We start from the raw sequence: 21,374 nt of genomic DNA, 5'->3' as shown, positions 1-21,374 counted from the left end.
TCTCCTGTGTTGAAAGAGGTGAAACTTATGTTAGAAATCATATATTTACCAATTTATTCTTCATATAACCAAACATAGAGAAAACAACATGAACATTGGTCGGGATTAGCGCAAATGTTACGTGCAAATACTTGAGACGGCCTCTAAAAAGGCTGATTGCACCTAAATACCTAAATATGCTTTAATATGCGCAGTGGAAACCGTCTCAGTGGTTCAGCCAATCAGCATCAAGGAAAACAAATGGCGCTCCTGGATTGGCTGGTTTGCAAACGCTAGCTAGTAGCGTGTCAACTAGCATGTAGCCGAGTTATCTCGGCTCCCCAAACTGTATTTTCTTTTAAATATTTTAGATCTATGATGAGATCTGTGAATAAACGGATTTTCTGTAAATTATTTATAAGAAAATTGTACAGATTCTGAACCGCGAATAGCTGAGATTATTCTAAACTACTTCCATGACTTGTAACAAACTTCAATGACGTTACAGAGTACATTTCTATTAAATGGTACTTTCAAGGGTTTACAGTTTACATCAATGAACAAAGAAATTCCCCAAACTTTACGATTATCTTCCTGAAACCTACAGATTACTTTCCTAAAATTTACAAATTACTTTCTAGAACTTCTAGAATAATTTCAGAAACTTTCTGGTTATATTATGAGGTAACCTGGAGCCGTACTTTAAAGAACAAACACAAAACTTGCTGAAACTTACAGGAAACTCTCCAGAATATAGATACTGTTTCTCATAAATTAACTCTTAATTACCTTTCTGAAACTTAAAGATTGCTAGCAGGAACTTAGAAAGGATTTTTCTCAAACTTGTGGGTTACTTTCCAAAACTTGAAGGGTGCTTTCCTGAATTATAGGTTGTATTTCAAACACTAATTTTACAGAATTTACAGGGACCAGAAACTACAGTTACTTTCCTTGAACTTGCTATTTTTAGAGAACGTTCAGCGTCAGGACTTTTGGAACCACGTTAAAACTGGGCTGCATTACACGGTGAATAAATACTTGGTATTTTTTGGAACACACAGTTTGTCTAACAAACTTTATGGGTTAATTTCTCAAACTTTTCAAGGTCATTTTCCAGGTATACTTACAAGTGTGAAATTTACAGACTAGTTTCTGAATGTCACTTGTCCAAACGTCGAGTGTTTTATTAAGTAACTTTCCTGGTACATTTGGTACCAGGAAAGTTCAAAATATCTATAAAATGTTTAGTTTTGACTTCCAGATATTGTTTCACCAGTTATTTTACCAATTCTGTGACTTTACACCAAACCACTTGTACTACTTTCTGAAACCTTCATTTCTAAAATTTACTAAACTTTCTACCATTTTCTAGATTGTCCCTATACATTCCAGGTTCTTTTCACCAAACTTGAAGATTTTTTTTCAGAAAATAAAAAGACATTTTCCATCCTGGAACTTGAAAAACACTTTTTTTTTTTTTTTTTTTAGAAATACTGGCCATATTTCAAGAATTTAAAGGTTTTTTCTTGGGAATCTCTGAGCCTTTGTGAAACTTAAAGGTAATTTTTCTGGAGAACATCATCTAAACTTTCTCCTATAAAAACTAGACAGTGCAGTGTAATAATGAAGCAGTGTGTGTGTTAACGGGTCTGTTTTCCCAGCGACATGAGAACAGAGTACACTTAGGCCTGTCACGATAGCAAATTTTGCTGAGCGATTAATTGTCTCAAAAAATTATTGCGATAAACGATAATATTGTCTGAAGACCTTTTTACACTGATTTAATGGAAATGACGTAATAATGCATGTGATTTCCTGCCAAAGATAGATACACTTTATTTTCAAAAGAATATTTAACACTGGAGCTGATAAACAAAATAAACAAAACAACCAAAAACAAAATGGATTCTCAGTCTCCATTAACAAAAAATGTACTTGATAAAAACTAAACAACATAAAGCCAAAGTGGAAATAAATACTGCATTCAACCCAAAGAGTGCAGATTATGAAGTTGTTGCTCTTCAGTAATAATTAGATTTAAATAGAGAAGATGGGCACATCAACTACCTGATGCAATAGTTCACACTACATGACTTTTTGCTTCTATTTTTCCCCATACAACAATCTTAGACCTTTGGTCTTCCTAAGATTGTGTGGTGTGTTACGGTAGATCCTCGTTGCCGCTCCGATCTAAATCAGGGTTTTTTCCCCGACTGGGAGCTTAACGCTTCCTGTTGAATGTGACAGGCAGCCAATCAGAAAGCACGGATTCTCCTCCGTGTTTTCTGAGGGGAAATTACGTCGGGGAATCCCAAACAGCTGACACGGCGCAACCCGAAGTCCAGCCGACGTGGAAACAACATTAATGTTTATTCAACATGCAAAGAATATAGAGATGACAAGAGGAGGAGTTGGAGCGAAATTGCTACCGCAGTTGATAAACCCGGTAACTTTTCAGCTGTTCTTCGTTAACGTGACGTAAATAGGTTATAATGATTTTCATTCAGTCAGGACTTTACCTGACACTAGCCACATGCATTGCAGGTAGATTGTAGTAATGCATTGATTAATGCCTGGTTTTAAAATTAGTTCACTGAACTTGTAGCCATTATTTTGTGCCCATTGTTGGACACCACACAGGACCGAACCCGATCGAACTGTTATACCTAGGATTTCTGTCGGCTAATGTGTGGGTCTGTCAGGTTTTGAAAATGGGCAAACAATCGGCCGACAGCTCTAAGATCGTGTAGTGTGCGCTGGGCTTTACACTAAGGAAATGAGGAAGGGAGGATCAGTGGAGAGAACCGGAGTTGAGCCTTTTTTCATTCGGTGTCATTAAAAGAAAGAGAAAAAGGTCGGAAGAGACGATAATGCCGATAATTGAAATGACGTCGATAGTTTTAATTTATCGTACGATTAATCGATTTCTCGTTTATTGCCACAGGCCTAAGTACACTAATCCCGTTCCACCAGCTTTCAGAAGTTATTACAGTCAAAGCCGGTTCTGATCAGAGCGTTCATGTTTTCTGTTCCCTGATCTCACAGCAAAATTAAAAACACACATCTGCTCTGCCCGGAAAGCAGAGATCCACACAAAAAGCAAAGACAGTCACAAGAACCAAACGCTTCCTTTTGGGTTTGCACCAAACATTGACGCCATGTTGGACCCTCTGAACTGATCTGCTCTGGTATATCTGTTGAATAAACTGAGGACTACAAAACGCATCTTCAACTTTGAAGCCTTCTTATTTATAATGCCATTGTTCTTTCTTCTCTGAGCCTCACTGGACAAACATTTGTCTTCAGAGACTCATTAGTGCGTCTGCTAAGCAACCGTCACAAACCAAATCCAGAAAATAGCCAACCCTCGAAGAACACGCACATCTGAGACGTGGTTATGTTTCCTTCACTCCACTTAGGAGCTTCAGCTTTTCCACTTGAGGTTTCACATTCCTTCAAACCTCAGCTGATAAGAAGAGTTAGAGACGCAGTAACAATAAATCAAGGATGTCAAATTTATATCGAGATTATGGATGTCCTTAAAGGGCCGGCTGTGGTAAAATGTATTGATTAAAGCCATTAAAATATGAATAAATAGTCGCCTCTGCAGTCAATGAGTACTTCTTAAAGTTAATACTGAACATTATTAATTGGTAATTTGGCAGAATATATATGAAAACTATGGAAGAAGAAAACTTTTTTTTATCAAAAGTCAAAATTCTGAGAAAAAAGTCAGAATTTCAGATTTTGTTTTCTCTAATCCTCCCATTGAAAACTGCTTTCATTTGATTGATAAAATATTATTTAAGCATACGACGGTTATTTTCCAGGTTCTGTTTCCGTGTCCCTCTGGGACATCATAAAGCTTTACGGCGGGCCAGATTTGGCCCGCGGGCCTTGAGTTTGACACATGCACTACATGATCGCTGCTGGCGGCCATTTTTGGTTCAACTTCATACGTTGTGTTCTGGACCGGTTGCAGAGGTAAACGGCCCAGATGGGAAACGCAGAGATCCCTCACACGTGACAAACGATGGAATTTAAACGGTTGATTCACGAAGGTTTTGGTCGTCTTATTTTATCCCGACCAGAACCAAATCCCAGTGGGACTGCAGAGGACTTCACTCCTGGAAAACATCGAGTCTCGTGTTTTTTTTGTGGCTCTAAGTTTTTTTAAATTATGAAATTGGGTTGGGTTTCTGTTTTACAATACTACACTGCAAAAACAGAAACTCTTACCAAGTATTTTAGTGCAAATATATTAGCCTACTTGAAATAAAACAAAACTAACTTAAAAGTAATTTTTTAGCAAGATGTAAGAGCTTGTTTTAATTAATATTGATTTTTAAAAAGTACTAGTCCCTGTGGTAGATGATTTCATTTATGATAAAACATTTCCCCATAAGTTTCAATCCCAGTTGGAGGATGAACAAAGTCACTGTGAGGGCAACAAATGGCCCCCGAGCCACACTTTGGAAACACTGATTTCTCTTTCCCATATTTTTCTTTTGTTGTTTTTTCCAGCATCTCAGTTTAATCCAACTCAGTCAAGTCTTTGTTACAGGGATGAAACATAAAGACATAATTACATTGAGAAATAACCTTTGCAGAAGATGCGTTACATTCAGCTGATCCCCGTTTCATCACTGCGCCGAACATCTTTGGTGTGATTAAAATCAGACGTCCAGAGCCTGTAGAAGCAGGCCAGAGCTTGATGAGCGTGTGACGAGAGGAACTTTTATTTTTAAACCCCAAACCGAACCAACGCGTCGCTGTGAAAAAGGTGTCTGATGAATTCAGAAAACGCACCGGCTGCCGTTGTGTGTAGACAACAAAGCTAATTTCCTCTGCGGCTCCTGAACAGGCTTTCCCTCCTCTCTGAGCCGCGGGACCGCTTCGATTACTATTTTTACCACGCAGACCTTCTTTTTTGGATAAAAAAAAAACCTTAAATCTGCAGCCAGTCTAAATATCAAACCGCAGTTAGTGTGTAATTACGTTCTGCTGTCGGTGCGGATGAAATGGATGAAGCGTGTTGCAGGGCTGGAATCAGGCGTGTATAGACCAGCGCTGAATGCATGCCAACATGGTAGTCGATGCAGAAGAGGTTGATAATTACAGGCGTATAGAATAGGAATGTGGTCGACCGTGTGTGTGTGTGTGTGTGTGTGTGGGGGTGTGTGTGTCCAATACACAGGCCTCGGATTCAGCTACAACCGATGCCAGCTGGACCAGTTTGGCACGTACACAAAGACACCCCCACACACACAAAGTACAGGAAATTACCGCCACAGATGTGCGCTTTCCCTCTCACACACATGTAAATATGTAGAATACACTACGTATTTATATTTATACCTTACTGGAGCTCCTCCGTTCACACACACACACACACACACACACACACACCAGAAAACGCAGCAACGTTGGAGTACGTTTACCAAAAAAACCCGGAGCCAACAGTCCCCCAACGGTTGTGTCCAAAAAAATTAAACAAAGCAGCAAAAATGTAAAAAATATAATTAATTGAAATAGATCACGTTAGAGTGATGTATATATAAAATATATAGATATATATTTCTCTCTATATATTTTCTGTTTCATTAAAATGTACCAGTGTAAAAAAATCTATTTCATTCAAATAAATGATGTTATATATATATATCTATATATATATATATTGATATATATATACATACAACCAAAGCATTTGGTTCATTAAAATGAAACATAGCAGCTAAAAGTGTAAAAAAAAATCTATTTCATTCAAACAGATTTTTACATTTAAAATATATATATATATATATACACACAACCAAAGTTTTGGTTCATATGAACCAAAGCCATTAAAAGTGTAAAAATATCTACATTTAATTGTAATAAATCATGTTAGATAAAAAAAAGCAATAGCAAAATTTCTGGTACTGAAAATTTATATTGTCATACCTTGAAAGAGATTTTATTGTAAATGTTGCAAATTTAAAAAAAATACAACAAAAAAATCAAAAAATAACTTAACACCTGACTGTGAAGACAATAAAAACCGTTTAAAACGGACGTCTGAACTGGTGTTAAAGTGGAAGTGGAGGCCTGGGTCCAGCATGGAGCTGCAAGTCGCCGGGCTGTGGGGGTTCTGGCAGCAGCTTCATCCCGTCTGGCACAGCAGCCTTAAATAAAAATACCCCATCGCCAAGCAGCGAGCAGCGCTGCGTTTATGTAAAAATACCTGGAGTACACATGTGCAGGCGGCGAGAACACCCATGGGGAAACCGCATCCATAAACACATCGTCTAAAGCAGGAGATATACTGCAGAACTGATCCGTTTGGGATTCTATAAAAATATGTTCATGTTTTTTATTGTTTTTATTTCATTTGAGAAGATTTTTTTGTTTTCTTTGTGGTCCTGGAAGCAGAGACAGAAAGAGCCTCTTTTACACGAAGAGTCAACGTAGCGACGCTGTCAGCTCACACTCACTCAGGGAATCATCTCTACTTTCATTTGTTTCTGTTTGATTCTGTCATCATCAAATAAATACATCATTTTCTAAACATTTAAAAGAAATTTACATGAAAACAAAATAAAATCCTCAGTTAAAGAGAAAATCCACTAAATCTACAAAAGGAGCTTTAAATTTTATCAAAACATTTTTAAATCAAGATTTTTGAAATAAATTCAGCCACGGCTCTTTATTTTCACCGTCCATCGTCTCCTCGGGCCGAGCACACAAACAAAAATGCTCGGTATTTTAATTTGGCTGCTGAAGAAAGAACGGCATTAAAAAGCGGAGAGGGGGCAGGAACCGAGCGGTCAGCCACAGATCCCCCGTCCTCTGGACGGGGAACATATTTCTGGAAAATATACGTGCTTTCTACCTTCAGAGAAAAATTATTACCTCAAAAATGAATTACTTCATGGAGAGAAATCAGCAAAAAAATCTATACACAGCATATCTTAATTGAATGGTTTTAAAGTGGAATATTAGTTTTCAGAGAGGCTTTGAAAAAATAACAGATACTGGATAACCTTAATTATTACTCTGTAAATTAGTTTCCATTTCTCAGGAGATCCAAATATTTCTGTCTGCACAAATGGAAAACCAGATTTTAAAATAAGATTTAAATTAAAATGTTTTGATTCATTCTCTCTATGTACACAACGGAAGCCATGTTGACATTAACTGAGCATTTTTCTTATTTAAGTTTCAGATTTCCCAGAGCAGATACCGGGGTCAAAGGTTACCACAACAACTTCCTGTCAGAGTTTTCACAGATTAAAGAATTTCAAATTAAAGGTCACAGAAAACATAAGTAGCCTTCCTCATCTGTATCACTGCCCCTCCCCCACCTGTTGCTGGTCGCCACACTTGTTCTCCATTACAGGAAAAACTAACTGGGTGGTTTCAATTTTTCTAGTCAAACCTGTTATGTTTGTTAGATAATACTAACAGAATAATAATATATTATATTTTTAAAAATTCTCCACTATAAAAACATGAAAACTGAAATTATATTTAATGTAATGTGTCTTTTATCATATTACATTTTACACCTTAATGTGGATTTTGTTGGTGAAAATCAGTAAATGTTATAATTTACTCAAATTAATAATTAAAATGCACGTTTTTTCAGCAGCAGCTTGAATAATCATCAGTTTTAAACAAAAGCATTTTGATGATGTTGTACATTTTTGTTTTATTGAATCTCAAACTGAACCAAAGTTAAAACTAAAATGATTAACCTCTCAGGATTATTCAGATTGATTCAGATGAAGGAAGTGGTTTTGTTTGGTCTGGACTCAAAGTGGACTTTTCCTTTAGTGCGGTTTGCTTTCACATTGCGCTTCATGTAAGTGAACTAAACCTTGTAAATAAAACCATGAGAGTGACAGACCCAGAAAGAAAACAAAGTATTTTTCTAAATTAGAAGAAACTTCCAAGTTTGTTTTAAATACACGTTATAATTTTGGAACTTCTTTTTGTCTGGACACACAACATGCTGCCATGTTGAGCAGAAAATGGCGGATCAGGTTTGATTTCAGCACAATCAGCAACACTTAAGTCAACAAGAATCTATTCTGAGGGCAGAAACGGATTTGAAACATATAGAAATCAATTCTCACAGTCTAAATTAAGCTTTCTTTAGGAAATAGAAATCATAAATATGAAGGTCACTCTGCCTGAGAAATCACCTCAAACTGGACCATAAATTTATTCAAAACTCTGACGTTGTGTCATCAACGTCTACAGTCATTCTGGTCTTTAAGGATGAGTCCAATTTTTCTACGGTTACACTAATCCTGGATTTAATGCAACGTCCTTTAAAATAACAAAAAGAGTGACGTTGTTGTTTATTTAAAATGTGTTTAAATCTTACAAGTTGTATAGAACGCTAAGCATTAAACAAATACCAAACATTATAATCCAATGATTTCCGTTAATAGAAATGACCCGGTGACTTTGGGAATTTAAGAGAAAGCCTCAAAATCCCAAACGGAAAACATTAGACTCCATAAATTCTCAAAAGCCAAACTTTAAAGATTGGCATTTCCCCTGCTAACCCCAAATGACATTCTCCCCAGACAGGCGGCCCAAAGAGGCTCAATGACGGGTGACTAAGAGACGAAGCGGCCCAGTCGGCCAGCGAGCGGGCCGCAGATACCCAACCAGGAGGAGGGGCTTTTTCCAAGCCACTCTGCTATATAAAGCCCATAGAGAAGTCGGTGAGCCAGGAGGACCAAATCCCTGCTAATCCACAGCGCAGAGAGACAGAGGAAACACAAATCAGCTCCATTACAAGCTGAGCGCTAACAGGAAGCAGGAAGCTCAGCTGGGCTATTAGATATCATGACACCGCTTCCTAACAGACCAAATTAACTCTGGATTGGGTCAAGTTTGGATGCTTTTCCAAATTCCAGCAATATAATCTTACATTAAAACTGGAGCTGATTTATGTCAGATTGACTGGAAACATTGTGGTCATAAGAAGATCCTGCTCACAGGATGTAGGTGGAAAAACATTTCTCAGTCCAACCAAGGTTGTTACTGTTAACTAAAACTAATAAAATAACAAAAACTGAAATGAAGAAAACATTTTTAACTGAAATAAACAAAAACTGTAATTAATGGGGAAAACTTTAACAAACTGGAACTACAGACACATTGCAATGTGAGATCCTGCCGTCGAAAAGCTGCTAGCTAACAATGACTAGCATTGGTTTTAGCAGTCAAACTGTCAATATAACGGCCCAAATCTGACATGAATGCATGACATCTAAAAGAAAAAGGGACGCAGTGCTTTGTCAACACGATGATGACTAGATAAAGTCAGGAAAAAGTTTTAATTATAAATATTGTGAGGGAAAGGGAAGTAGATCAGTTATGCTAGCTTGACTTTGACAATTAAATTAACCAAATTTTAAATAAACAAGCAACATAAACTACAAAGTACGCAACAAAAAACTAAGTGTAACATGCAAAACATGCAAGTAGAGAATCACAATCAGAAATGGAACAACTTCCAAACTTGTCCAACTTGTAAAGTTGCATAAAGAACATCAGTTACTTTTCTACAACGAGGTAACTGAGTTTAGCTAGCTTGGTGTTATTAGCAAGAGTTTTCTGGGCTTTATTATTGATGACACTGTTGGGCTTCACTGTTTGCACTGGTGTGACAGGAACAAAACCTATCAAAAAACAATACAAGCTGGTTTAATATATACTTTGTAATATAATATCTAAGATTACAGGATTAAAATCCTCAACTTGAACTGAAGACACACAGACTGGTGATTAGTTTAACAGAAGTTGTTTTTCTTATTTTTGCCTGAAATTATGCCAAGTTTAAAAGGTCAGTGAAATTATTTAACATTTCCTTTGGAGTTTTTTAATTATCTGGTTCATTGGCAGGTGCTAAACTGACAAAAGGTCAGCAGGAACACAAAGCCGAGCGAGTAGACGGTGGATTTCTGTTGATCCAACAGCAGAAACCTTTAAAACCCAGCAGGTCCGCCAGCCAGCACTGAGCCTCCTTCATTCTTTTTATATGTATTGTAATAAAACAGGTACATGTGGGTTTTGATGACTTGATCTGTTGGATTAAATTTGACCTGGGGAAAATGAACGCCCCTTATCTTTTTATTTTCCATATAAACATTGTTTTAATTTAATTTCACTGGATTGGGCCAACAGAGAGCATCTGGATTCCTTATGGAGAATCCTCACAACGTGTCACTGCTCTGCATTCAATGATGAGTTTGTTAAAAGCATACATATGTGAAGCTATAAATATCAGTAACTCTCAGGACTGCATGTGTTTTTCTATGGGTTCAAAAACCAATAACCAACACGTTTGTGGCTCTTCCAGGAACAACAGGGTTGTATCTATTTGCCAAACTATAAATCCAAAGGTTTATCTTTTTTAATCAATTTCTTAACTTGTGCATTTGTTCCAAGTTTTGGCACTTTGATCATGTTTCATAAACTTGTAATGAAAACAAAAGCAAAGTTACTCTACTATTGTGCTTTATCCTTTAAAAATACAATTTAATTTGAAAGTTTGTGTTAAATGTTAAAAAATGGCGGGAAAAAAGTTAGATATTTCTAGCCAGGAACATCGTTCTGCATTTATTGCATTCTGTGACTGTAGGGGGCGCCGTTTCTTCAGTACACACTATTTTTTAACATGAAAAATACAGATAATTGACTTTACGTACAATAAACGCATATCTGACATTCTGATAAATGTTAGCTGGATGAGGATAAACTGTTGGCTGCTGTTGTGGCCTTGGCACCAAAACAAACGTCCATATATGGTCTTTCCGGTGACAAACGTAGCCAATGAAATTTGAGTTATGGCGGCTTTCAGAATATAGCAGCATGAAAACTAAAGTAGAAAATGAAACTACAATTTCTACTCATCCAGTTTCAACAATAAAAACAGAAAAATTCACGTTTTAGTTGTAATTAAAATGGAAAATGTAATTACTTTTTTTAATTACTCGTTTTCTAAAGAAAAAATAAAGACATGCAGACAGTTGGGGCTGCTGAGCTGAATTTTTACAGATAAAAGTTCATTTAAAACACAAGTTTTCCACATTTTAGTAACAATAAACACCAAGTTTCAGTCTGTAGCTTTGTTTCTGAAGTGTCTCCTGCAATGTTTTTCATTTGCTAAATTTTCATAGTAACGCAGAATGCTCTTAACGTTGACCAGCTGTATTGTTTCAGAAGTTTCTGGATTCACTTAAATTGTTTGGTTTAATTTGAATTCTGCCTTGATTTGAATGTTCTTGTGTTTTCCTGATGCAGGTGTTTTTCCAGCCAAACCTGCCATATTCTTCTGCCTTTCTCCTCTGCGGTGATTGACTGCGTCCGTCACGTTTGCCAGCGATCGGCTTCTGGATTGGTTTCAGATTTGTCAGATGCCAAAGGAAGAAAACAACAAGATTGTTGTTCGAGTAGTAAATGCCTGAGCTCCATTTTCCCCCTGAGTTTAGATGAATCATTAAGTCTTTTCTCTGTGTGAGAGGAAGCACTCGGAAGAAATGATATTCTTTGACACCCATAAAATGAGTCCATTTTAATAAAATATATGACTAATAGTTCAATTTGATGAGGATGGCAGGGATGAGAGGAGAGGAGAAGGGTTAAACTTCCTCCTGATGCAGAGTGTTGGGGGAGGGTTAGACCGAGCCGACATGAATCATTCTGAGCGATTCAAGCGTTTCCATGACACCACCGGGCACCGGTCCAGAAGTTTCCACAAAGTCTGAGAGGTAGCCACACACACACACACACACACTAACCAACACACACCAACAGCATCGACCGCATTTCAATACGGCGGCCATGTCGTCCCGCGTTCGGCGTTTTTACGGGAGATCACCGTTAATTTAACAGAAGATACTCGATGAGGAACCGTCTTCCTGGTGACATGCCCGCCGCCGCCATCACCACCCCCCCCACTGCAATCCCAGCAGGCACCGATTCCTTGGCACCGGAACGACTGAATACATCAAACAACAGATGAATGTATACGAGCACCGAGAACAACTTGAGAGACGTGGCATCCATCTCACATCTGTCGCCTTCTACCTTCAGCAAAACGTCGCGTTCAGCCGCAGATCCCTCCGCTTCCTTTACAATCATCTGCTGTAAATTCATACTTTAACATAAATATAATGTTTGGGTCTGTGTTTAAGTTTTTAATGAACCAGTGATAACGGTCAAATTCTGCTCTGTTGTCTGATCTCAGTTTATTTCCTTCTGCCTTCAGGTTCAATGTTCAACCACATTATTTAAAAATAATATATACTTTACTATACAATAAATGATTTAATCTGCTTAAGTTTATGTGTTTAATGAACCAGTGTTTGTTTGAAGGTAACTGTGTGTTTTGATAAATGATGTGAATTCTGCTCTATTGTTTTCCACCTAAAAAACCAAGTAAGGCGTTTAAACCAGGCTTTTATTTACTCATTTATTTCTGTTTCTTTCCTTCCACCTTCAGCTCCTCCAGTTTATTCATCTGAAAATAATCTGCTCTAAATTTAAACTTTAGAGTAAATGAAATGTTTTAGTCTGTGTTTAAGTTGTCTATTTTGAGTTTAACAATAATGTGAATTATGTTCTATTGTCTGATATCTAAATAAAAACCCAATAACTGTTCTAATTAAGCCAGGATGCTTTATTTTTTAATACTAATTTATTTGTCTAGTTTGTAAAAATCCTTCTTAAATAAGTTCTTGTTTTGTCAGATCTGACCTGTTTATTATCATTTTCTACGTATCCACCTTTCATCCTGGCTGCGTTTGCTTTGTTTTGTGCTGTAAACCTCCATTGTTCATGAAGTCGATTCTGCTTTCATTTACTGGAGCATTTGATTTACATCCCTGATATAAAACCTAACTAGTAAAGCCAACAGCACTTTATATTCACTTTCTACCAGTAAAGCTGCTGGGATCTTTCACTGTGAGTTTCTGGACTTGGTTGGAAGATCCCACTTGTTTTGTGTGATTGATTATCATTCATAAATCCACTGAATTTAACTATTTTGCATATTTTAGAACAATAAAATGATCAAACTCAACTATGCACAGCATATTTAATAGCTTTAAAGTTAAAAATATGACTCATTTATGAACTTGTGGGCCCAATATGAGTAAATAAATATTAGAACAAAGTCTTAAACCCATTTTGTTGAAGCTCTAAAATACAAGATGTTCCCATTTTTTGGATCATGGCTTAAAATGTGTTTTTTCTGGAATCTGTGTTTAATATTTAGTAGAGTAGAAAACATTAAACTGCTTTATGTTCAGTGTTTAAACTTCAACTTTTTACATTTATTTCTGTTTTGTTTTATATTTTCTACATTTTCATAATAAATTTCTGGTCTGCCTTCGTTTCAGTCGTTTGTTCAAGGATCAAAGTTTTCTGGTGTTTTTTCTGCATTAATAAATGAGTGAATTCAACATGATTGCATATTTTATAACAATATATTGGTTACAATCTTTATTCACTGTTTTCATATGACATTTTTCTGAGACAGACAGAAAAATAATATTTGTAAAACGTCATTAAGCTAGTTGAGAAAATATCAAAACTGTTCAAATGTTTATAATTTATCACAAAATAAAACAAACAAAAATGGACAGATGTGCATGAATGAGTGAATATGAATATATTGTTGCTGAGACATGAAATACAATGAATGTTATGGTTTCTGTTCCATTTGTGGCTCTTGTTTTATTAAGAATTTTACACACACACTGATTTTGGTAGTTTTACTGAACAAATTTCAACCCAGAGAACAGCAACAAGAAAAAAAATCTAAAGTAGAAATCAAATTTCAATGTTTCAAAAGATGCATGTGGATGGAGGTCAGAGGGACAGAAACGCAGTAGGAACACTGACTGCTCTGTTTAAAGACACATGGACGACTTTACAATGAAAAATAAACTACCAGTACAAGTTTTACTCATTTCCATCACCAAAGACGAAGCTAAACAAAAACAGAATGAAAAGTGAAATAAGATAAAAGGTTGAGATGTTGGAGAACCAACCAGAGTTCTTTGTTTGGTCGGGACGCCGCGGACAGAATGAAAATTAAGCTTCTGGCACCAAAATTTGCTCCTGGTTGATGTGAATGGGGCCCCCCTCCCCGATTTACCAAATAACCTTCATTATCTAAAGCTGCCCCCCTTTACCAACCTCACCCTCCTCCACCCTCCTCCACCCTGGCATCAGCCCACAAACACAAACAACAAGGAGGCGACAAACCGGGGCCGCGCCTCAGAGCCGTCCGCGCAGCAGGACCTCCACACAACGCCGCAAACGCTTCGATGCTGCGTTCGCAACGTCAGAAACACAACATTAATGTGAAATAATAATAACAGAAAAAGTAAGTGAGACATCTACGTGAATTTATTTATTTACTGGAATCGAGTTTAAGACGTTCCCCCTTCACGAAGCTTCTGTTCAGCGAAAGCCGGCGACTGGCGGCGAACCGTGCGTCACGGTGTGTTTCTGTGTGTGTCGGGCTCAGACTGAATGCGGCAGCCACTGCAGATTTTTGTTGGCGTGCTGACAATGCTGCGCCGGTGCCAAGCCCCGACGGCGGAAACGACTAAAAGACGCATAAGGCTGGCATTAGAGCCCAAACCTCCCTCCCTCCGTACCCTCCGCCCAGCGCATCCCTCCTTCTTCTTCTTCTTCTCTTTTCTCGCTTCGTGGCACGGCGTTTACTTTGGTCGAGGTCAGACTCGACTTGGCAAGTTCTGACACCCGTAAATTTGTCAATCTGTCTTTACTTCCATCTGATCTGAGGAGCAGAAAACAGGGCAACCAAAATAAAATAATGTTTTAAAAACAGGGAGTTGATGTAATTTGTTTTCGCCTCGTTTCCGTCTAACAACACAGAAAATTCACGTTTTCAGGCTTCGATCTGAGGAGCAGAAAACAGGCAACGTAACAAGAAATGCTTTCAGAAATGTTTTAAAATCTGAGTTTAATCCATCCGCTCACCAAGTCTAGCGTGAGCTGATGGAAAATTCACGTTTTCAGTTTTTAATCTGATCTGAGGAACAGGACAACAAAACAATAATAATAATAAACTTTTCATAAAAATGATTTTAAATTTGTTTTTCGCCTCATTTTCAGTCTAACGTCACACAAAATTCACATTTCCAGTCTTGTGAAACAGCGTAACGTAAACTTAAAAACGTTTTTAGAAATGTTTTTAGAAACGGTGACTTCATGTCATTTGTTTCTCCTTTTGTTTTCAGTCTAGCATCAGAAAATTTACATTTTCGGTGTTCGATCTGACAGGAGGAGCAGAAAACAGGGCAATGTAACAAAGAATTATTATAAAATGTTTTTAAAAACGGAGGCTTGATGTAATCCCACCACGAAGTCTAACATGAGCTGATGGAGTATTAACCTTTCAGTCTTGGAAGACAGGATACTGTAATCTAAAAAATAACATTTTAAAATGTTGAGTTTGTATAATTAGTGTTTTTGTCTTTTATATCCAGTTTAACGTCTTTGAAAATTCACATTTCAGTACAACCTGATCCGAGGAGCAGAAATGGCACCATAAACAAAAAAGTCATAAAAAATGTTTTTAGAGCATCGATTTGATGTAGTTTGTTTCCGCCTCTCGTTTCCAGTCTAACATCTTCTGCTCTCTCCGGGTTTATAATTTTGCAACCATATCTGCCGTCTTTGTCTTGAGGATTTCGGGCAGCACTTCCTCAAATACCTTGGACAAAAAAAGCATCTGGAGTTACATCCACGAGGCACAGCGCCCATGTTCCTCCTAAAACCTAAAACAAATGAAGGAAACACCCTAATTATGCTCCAAAGACAATAAAACAAAGCAAAATGGGAGGAAAAAATCCCTGTAAAACATTCAGGATTACCTACAAGTCAAAGCCTGATTCTGTGTTTGGAGTCCATTATTGATGGAACAATGTTTAGCTGCGCGGTAAACAAAGCGCGCTCCAGTTGTAGCTGTAAATTGTGTTATTGTTCAGCAGACAGATGACGGCTGCTAATGTTGAACTGAGAGGATCTTAGAGGTGGATTTAACACGTTTCCTCTCGTTTCGGGTTGAGACGGCAGATAAAGAAAGAGGTAGCTTCCAGAGAAAAGGTGTGAAATTCGGAATTAGCAGCACAATATGGAAGTATTAAAGTGCGGCACAAAGAGCAGTGAGAGCGGCGCGGCGGCGTGCTGCTTCCCTGACTCTACGGAGGAATAAAGACGCCGCCTTTATGCTCGCAGTGTCGGGAAGGCCAAGAAACAAACCCAACATGAAAACTGAAAATAGTTCCTCTGTACGGCGCCGACACTGACACTGCCAAGCAAACTGCAGCTCCAACTGCTGGGGCGTTTATAGCATCATATAATGTGATCTAGGATATATTTAGAGACAGAAAACATTATTTTTTATCAATATTTGACTTCTTTATACCAGAATGTATTGATTGTTTTACAATCATCTGTAAACACTTTGAAAAATCAGGCTTTTCATTTATTTATTTGTTGTTTCTCCAAAACCAAAATTCTTTGGGAATCAAGATGGAGTCTTTAACATCTACAGCAAAAATCTAAATAAAGTCTAAATTGTTCTTTTAAAGGTGGCAAATTTGGTTCAAATCATTGATTGTGACTAACTGAAACTGACCTGAATCAAATAGAGAATCTCTGGAAGAAGCTAAAGATTAGGGTGATGGCAAAGTGTTCTTCCAACCAAAAAACAAAACCTGGAGAAAAAACAGTTTGATTATAATAATAAATATTTTCTGATGTTTATTAGAAGGATATAAGAAATTTTTTACCTGAAATTTGGGTTATTTAGCCTGTGATACGAAATGATAAGTCATTTATAAATGTTATAGTTCTAACTAAATAGTTTAAAGCTAAATATTTTGCTTCAAGATTAACAGTTAGCTCCATTCTAAATATTCAGTTTGCTGTTAAATATTAGCTTTAGTTAGAATAAAGTTGAACAACAAAAAGTCATAATATTCCTAGAATAAAATAATAAAACAGCATCAAAAAAGGCACAACAATAAAAAAGTTAAATCGTAATATTAGGAGAGCGAAGCAGTCGTTTTATAACTGCATCACTAAAAATAGGAAAAAACTTAAGCAAATATTGAGCTTTTCGTAAAGTTATAGTTTGGTGACATTTAATGAACAGAACTTATTTAAATCATCTTTAAACACATCAGCATCATATTATCATCAGTAGCAGGACTTAGAAACGATTGTCCAAACTGAGCGTTTCAAAGAATCACAAACTAGACAGTAAGAAATTTATATTTTCATGTCATTTTACACATTTTCTGGTGATATTTCATCTTTATTCTCTTAATATTATGACTTTATTCTGATCATTTAAACGTAAACATCTCCTTGTCCCTCACACGTCGCTGTGAAACAGACCGTCTGTTTCCGTTTCTCCAAAGTGAAGTTTGTGATTTCTCCGCCTCCCTGTAGATGGAGGCAGAGGAATGACCCTGCAGGGTCAGGTGCTGTCACACTGAAGAGGTCAAAGGTGAAAGGATCCTGCGGTTCAGCATCACTTTCTGATTTCTGTCACTACGCTGGCTGGTTGAGTCTCCTCCTTTATGCTTTCCTAAACCAGTTTGTTTTTTGTTCCTCATTTTTCTAAATTATTATGAGTTTAAGGGCAGCAAAAAAAATACATTTGCTTGAAAATGTTTAAAAATAAGAAGTAAAACGTTATTAAAATTCCTTTGGTTCAGGTAACGTCAAACTGGAGTCGAGTTGAGTTGGTTTCTAACTAGCTTTAGCATTCATGACAGGCTATGCTAGCTGTAGCTGTAGCAGAACCAAAAGCTTCATAAAATCAGTTCATCGCTCAGCCGACTGACCTGTTGACCCTTTCCACGTGACATCACGCTATTCAGACCGTAGCTCAGGCCGCCATGACGGATACAGAGCAGAGCAGCCAAACATATTCAAGTTAAAGTAGAAATACTTCAACATATTTTCACTCAGGTAAAAGTATCTGTCCAATACAAGGCAGAGTAAAAAAGTATTTGGTAAAACGTTACTCAAGTACTGAGTAACTGATCAAATTATCAATCATTTCATATTTAAAAATTACATCATCAGACGGACCAAAATATAAAGACAAAAATGACAATAATTCATATAATTAACAAAAATAAAATCAGGGAGTGATTTTTTTCTTTCAATAAAAAACTTCTGAAACTTTAACAGAAACTGCAGGTGTGTTTCTGTGTCTGGTGAATTTTGTGTTTGTTTTTCATTCAGTGGGAAGAAAATACAGAAATTTTACTCAAGAAAATTACTCAAGTCAAAGTAAAAAGTACAGCATAGTAAAAATACTGAAGTACATTTTAAGAAAAGTTACTCAAGTAAATGTCACCAAGTAAATGTAACATTGTAAAAAAAAAAAAAACGTCTCTAATTTACGGTAAAATACTGGCAATCAGTGCTCCCCGTATTTTACCGTAAATTTGCTACTTTTTTTTTTTACTCCAACTCTAGGCGGACGTCAAAACTTGTCAAATAAACAGACATCTGTAACGTAACAGTTTTATTTAGTTAAAAATGGTCGCAGGATGCTGCGCCGTCGGCTGCACAGACAGACAAGGAGAGAAAATACATTTATTTTACTTTATAACTTTTAACAAGTAATGATTCGGCAGCGATGAATCGCAGCCGTCAATCAGCCGCCAGCCTTCAGTATAACCACAGATTTACAGTCAACACTTTTTACAAGTTAAGAAGACTAACGTTTATATAAACAGGGTTAGAGAGACGCAATCAAACACTGTGCTATGGAGGACGTAACCATGGAGACGATGCCCCACCATGATGTAGCCTCGCATGCATGGAAAAAACTGGTTAGCATCTAGACTTTTGTACGTTTTGAAGGTTTCTCCAGTTTAAGGAGAAACGCTGTTTATGAGATATTGATATGAATTATGTGGCGTCATGTCAGGGATCTGATCAGACCAACACAGACGGACGGTTTGGGTCGTTTCTAAGCTGTAACCTCCAACCGTTACGTTCACAGACAAATGATCTCGACTCAAACGCCTGGAATAAACTGGAAAAAAACAACTTGGGAAAACAGTTGTGGTTTTTTAGTCTGCTTCATGTTGCCAGGTCAGTTCTGTTTAAATGATTTATTTTTTAAGAGCTGCTGAAGTTAGACCAAATAATTCTAGAAAATGAATAATATAACCAATAAGAGCAGCTTTATTTTGGTTGGTTTCACTTTAAATCAACAAAATCTTAATTTTAAAACAGTTTTTTGCATTTTTCTCCAGTTGTAAGGTTTAACTGCTTCCCCACAGCGGTGCAGAGCATCAGTTTGGTAAAACTTTAGTTGAGTTTCTCTGCGGTCTGCAGAGGAGAACGTCTCCCCGTCGGTGACAGAGCGTAATTCCCTGTATTTAGACGAAGCGCCTGAACACCTGGACGCCTTCAGTACGCGGGCTAACCTATAGCTGGAGCCGAGGGGGCCGCGTCCCGCCGCCGATGTCGCCGCGCGGCTTCAGTTCAGCCACCTGGCAGCTCAGTAATGACACATCAGCTCCCACACACGGCGCCGGAGCCGGTGATCAGCGCGGTGCCGGCGCAGCGGGGCAGACCCCACCTGACATTACACAGCGAGGGCGGAAAAAGCTGGACAGAGGGACGGCTCAGAAAGGAAATAAAAAATGACTGCACCTGTAACGAACGGGTAAACAAGTTTGTTGGGAGGTTATTCTCCATGGAAACCATCAGGAGTCACAGGTTCAGGAAGCTAAACGGCTAACGAGACAAAACATGCAAAGAAACATCAACTTTTAGAAAGTTTTTATTCACTATTCAATAAATGTTACATTCATTTAGCCGACAGTGCTGGCAGATTTAAACTCCCACTGGGGGACAAAAATCACTAAATTAAAACAAAAATGTTTATTATTGTTTTGCTCAACAATAAACATTTTTAATTTTGACATTTTTTGGGTCAACTGTTTTTGCCATTCTGGAGTCGTGGTGAGGGGCCAAACAAAATCATTTCAAGGGACACAAATGGCCCCCGGACCACACTTTGGACACCCCTGACTTAGCTTAGCATAAATGCTAACTCATACGTCTGATTTTAGCTGGCTGGGAGTTATAATAATAATAATAAGGCTTTATTACTTGAAAATACATTTATTATAAGGAAATGTTAAATATTTCATTTTAATCACATCAAACTTTATTTTATTCCCACAGTTTTTAGGATTTTTTAGATGCCTAATTTAGTTTTTCTTGTCAAACTTTTCCATTTCCTGCCAGCTTAATGAATTTGACTGGGAGCCAACAGTTAAATAAATTATTTCAACTAATGTTTTATAAAAAATAATCTGACTGAATAACAGAAAAATTTAAGATAAAAACTTTATGGGATGTTTTTCAAAACGGCCCTCCCGTTGAAAACACGGCTTCTCTCGCATCGTAGAAACTGCAGACATTTTTTAAATCAGAAGAATCTGGTGCACCAGCAATCTGGAACAAACTTCCAGAAAACAGCAAAACAGCCGAAACGCTGAGTTCATTTTCACCTAGGTTATCTGCGCCATTATTAAACCAAGCTGCTCCGATGAGGGATGAGAATGAATCGGTCACAAAAATGTTGGAAGCGACTTTATTTCTCATCTGATTTCTATAAAATGTTTCTTAAATTACAGCTGAGAAAATTACCAATGTTTTGAGTTAGATAGAAATCTATAAACAGTTTAGTTTCTGAGCAAAGTGGAGAATTGGTTTACTTTCTTTACATAACTTACATAACGTATGAGACTTAATTTAAGACTTTCTGAAATGTTTTACACCTTTTAATGATTGTTAAAAATATCTGGACTTTTTACGAAGGGACTATGCAGTTAGTGGAGTTTTTATCGTTTATTGAACTTTCAGAAATGACACAGCAAAGTGAAAATAACACCTAAAAACAACTGGAAACCGCTCTGCTTTTTTTTCCCCCCTCCACACGCGCCTCCTGTTGCCGTGGCAACCGGCTGACGGCCGCTACGCTAGCAAACAGAATTGGAACGAAGGAAAACAAAACAACATTTTTTTCCCACAAAGGAACAGAACATGCAGTCCGCTCCGGTTTTATGTTTGCAGGCGGTTATGTGCTGCAACTTATTCTGCGACGGCGAAAATGACGTTTTAAAATAAACAACTAAAAACTGCGAATCAAAGATTCTGGTTAACGACGAGCGGATGGAGATTTTTATTCATTTAAAACTGGAGAAAAAAAACGACTGGAGCTGATTAGAAAACAGGATCAGCAGCAGGACAAAACATTTACTGTTGCTGTTTGAGTTCATTTAGTTCAAATCAAATCGTTTTTA

General features: G+C 37.3%; 1 protein-coding gene across 6 annotated transcripts in view; it reads right to left on the bottom strand.

Moving 5' to 3' along the window:
* Positions 1-21,374, bottom strand: part of tcf4 (transcription factor 4) — a 176,419-nt gene that overhangs the window by 96,733 nt on the left and 58,312 nt on the right. The gene's annotated exons all lie outside the window — the stretch shown is intronic.

Source organism: Xiphophorus hellerii, chromosome 8, assembly GCF_003331165.1.
Source record: "Xiphophorus hellerii strain 12219 chromosome 8, Xiphophorus_hellerii-4.1, whole genome shotgun sequence".
NCBI lineage: Eukaryota > Metazoa > Chordata > Actinopteri > Cyprinodontiformes > Poeciliidae > Xiphophorus > Xiphophorus hellerii.
Note: the sequence above shows the minus strand (reverse complement) of the source record. Positions and strands in the feature narration are given on the sequence as shown.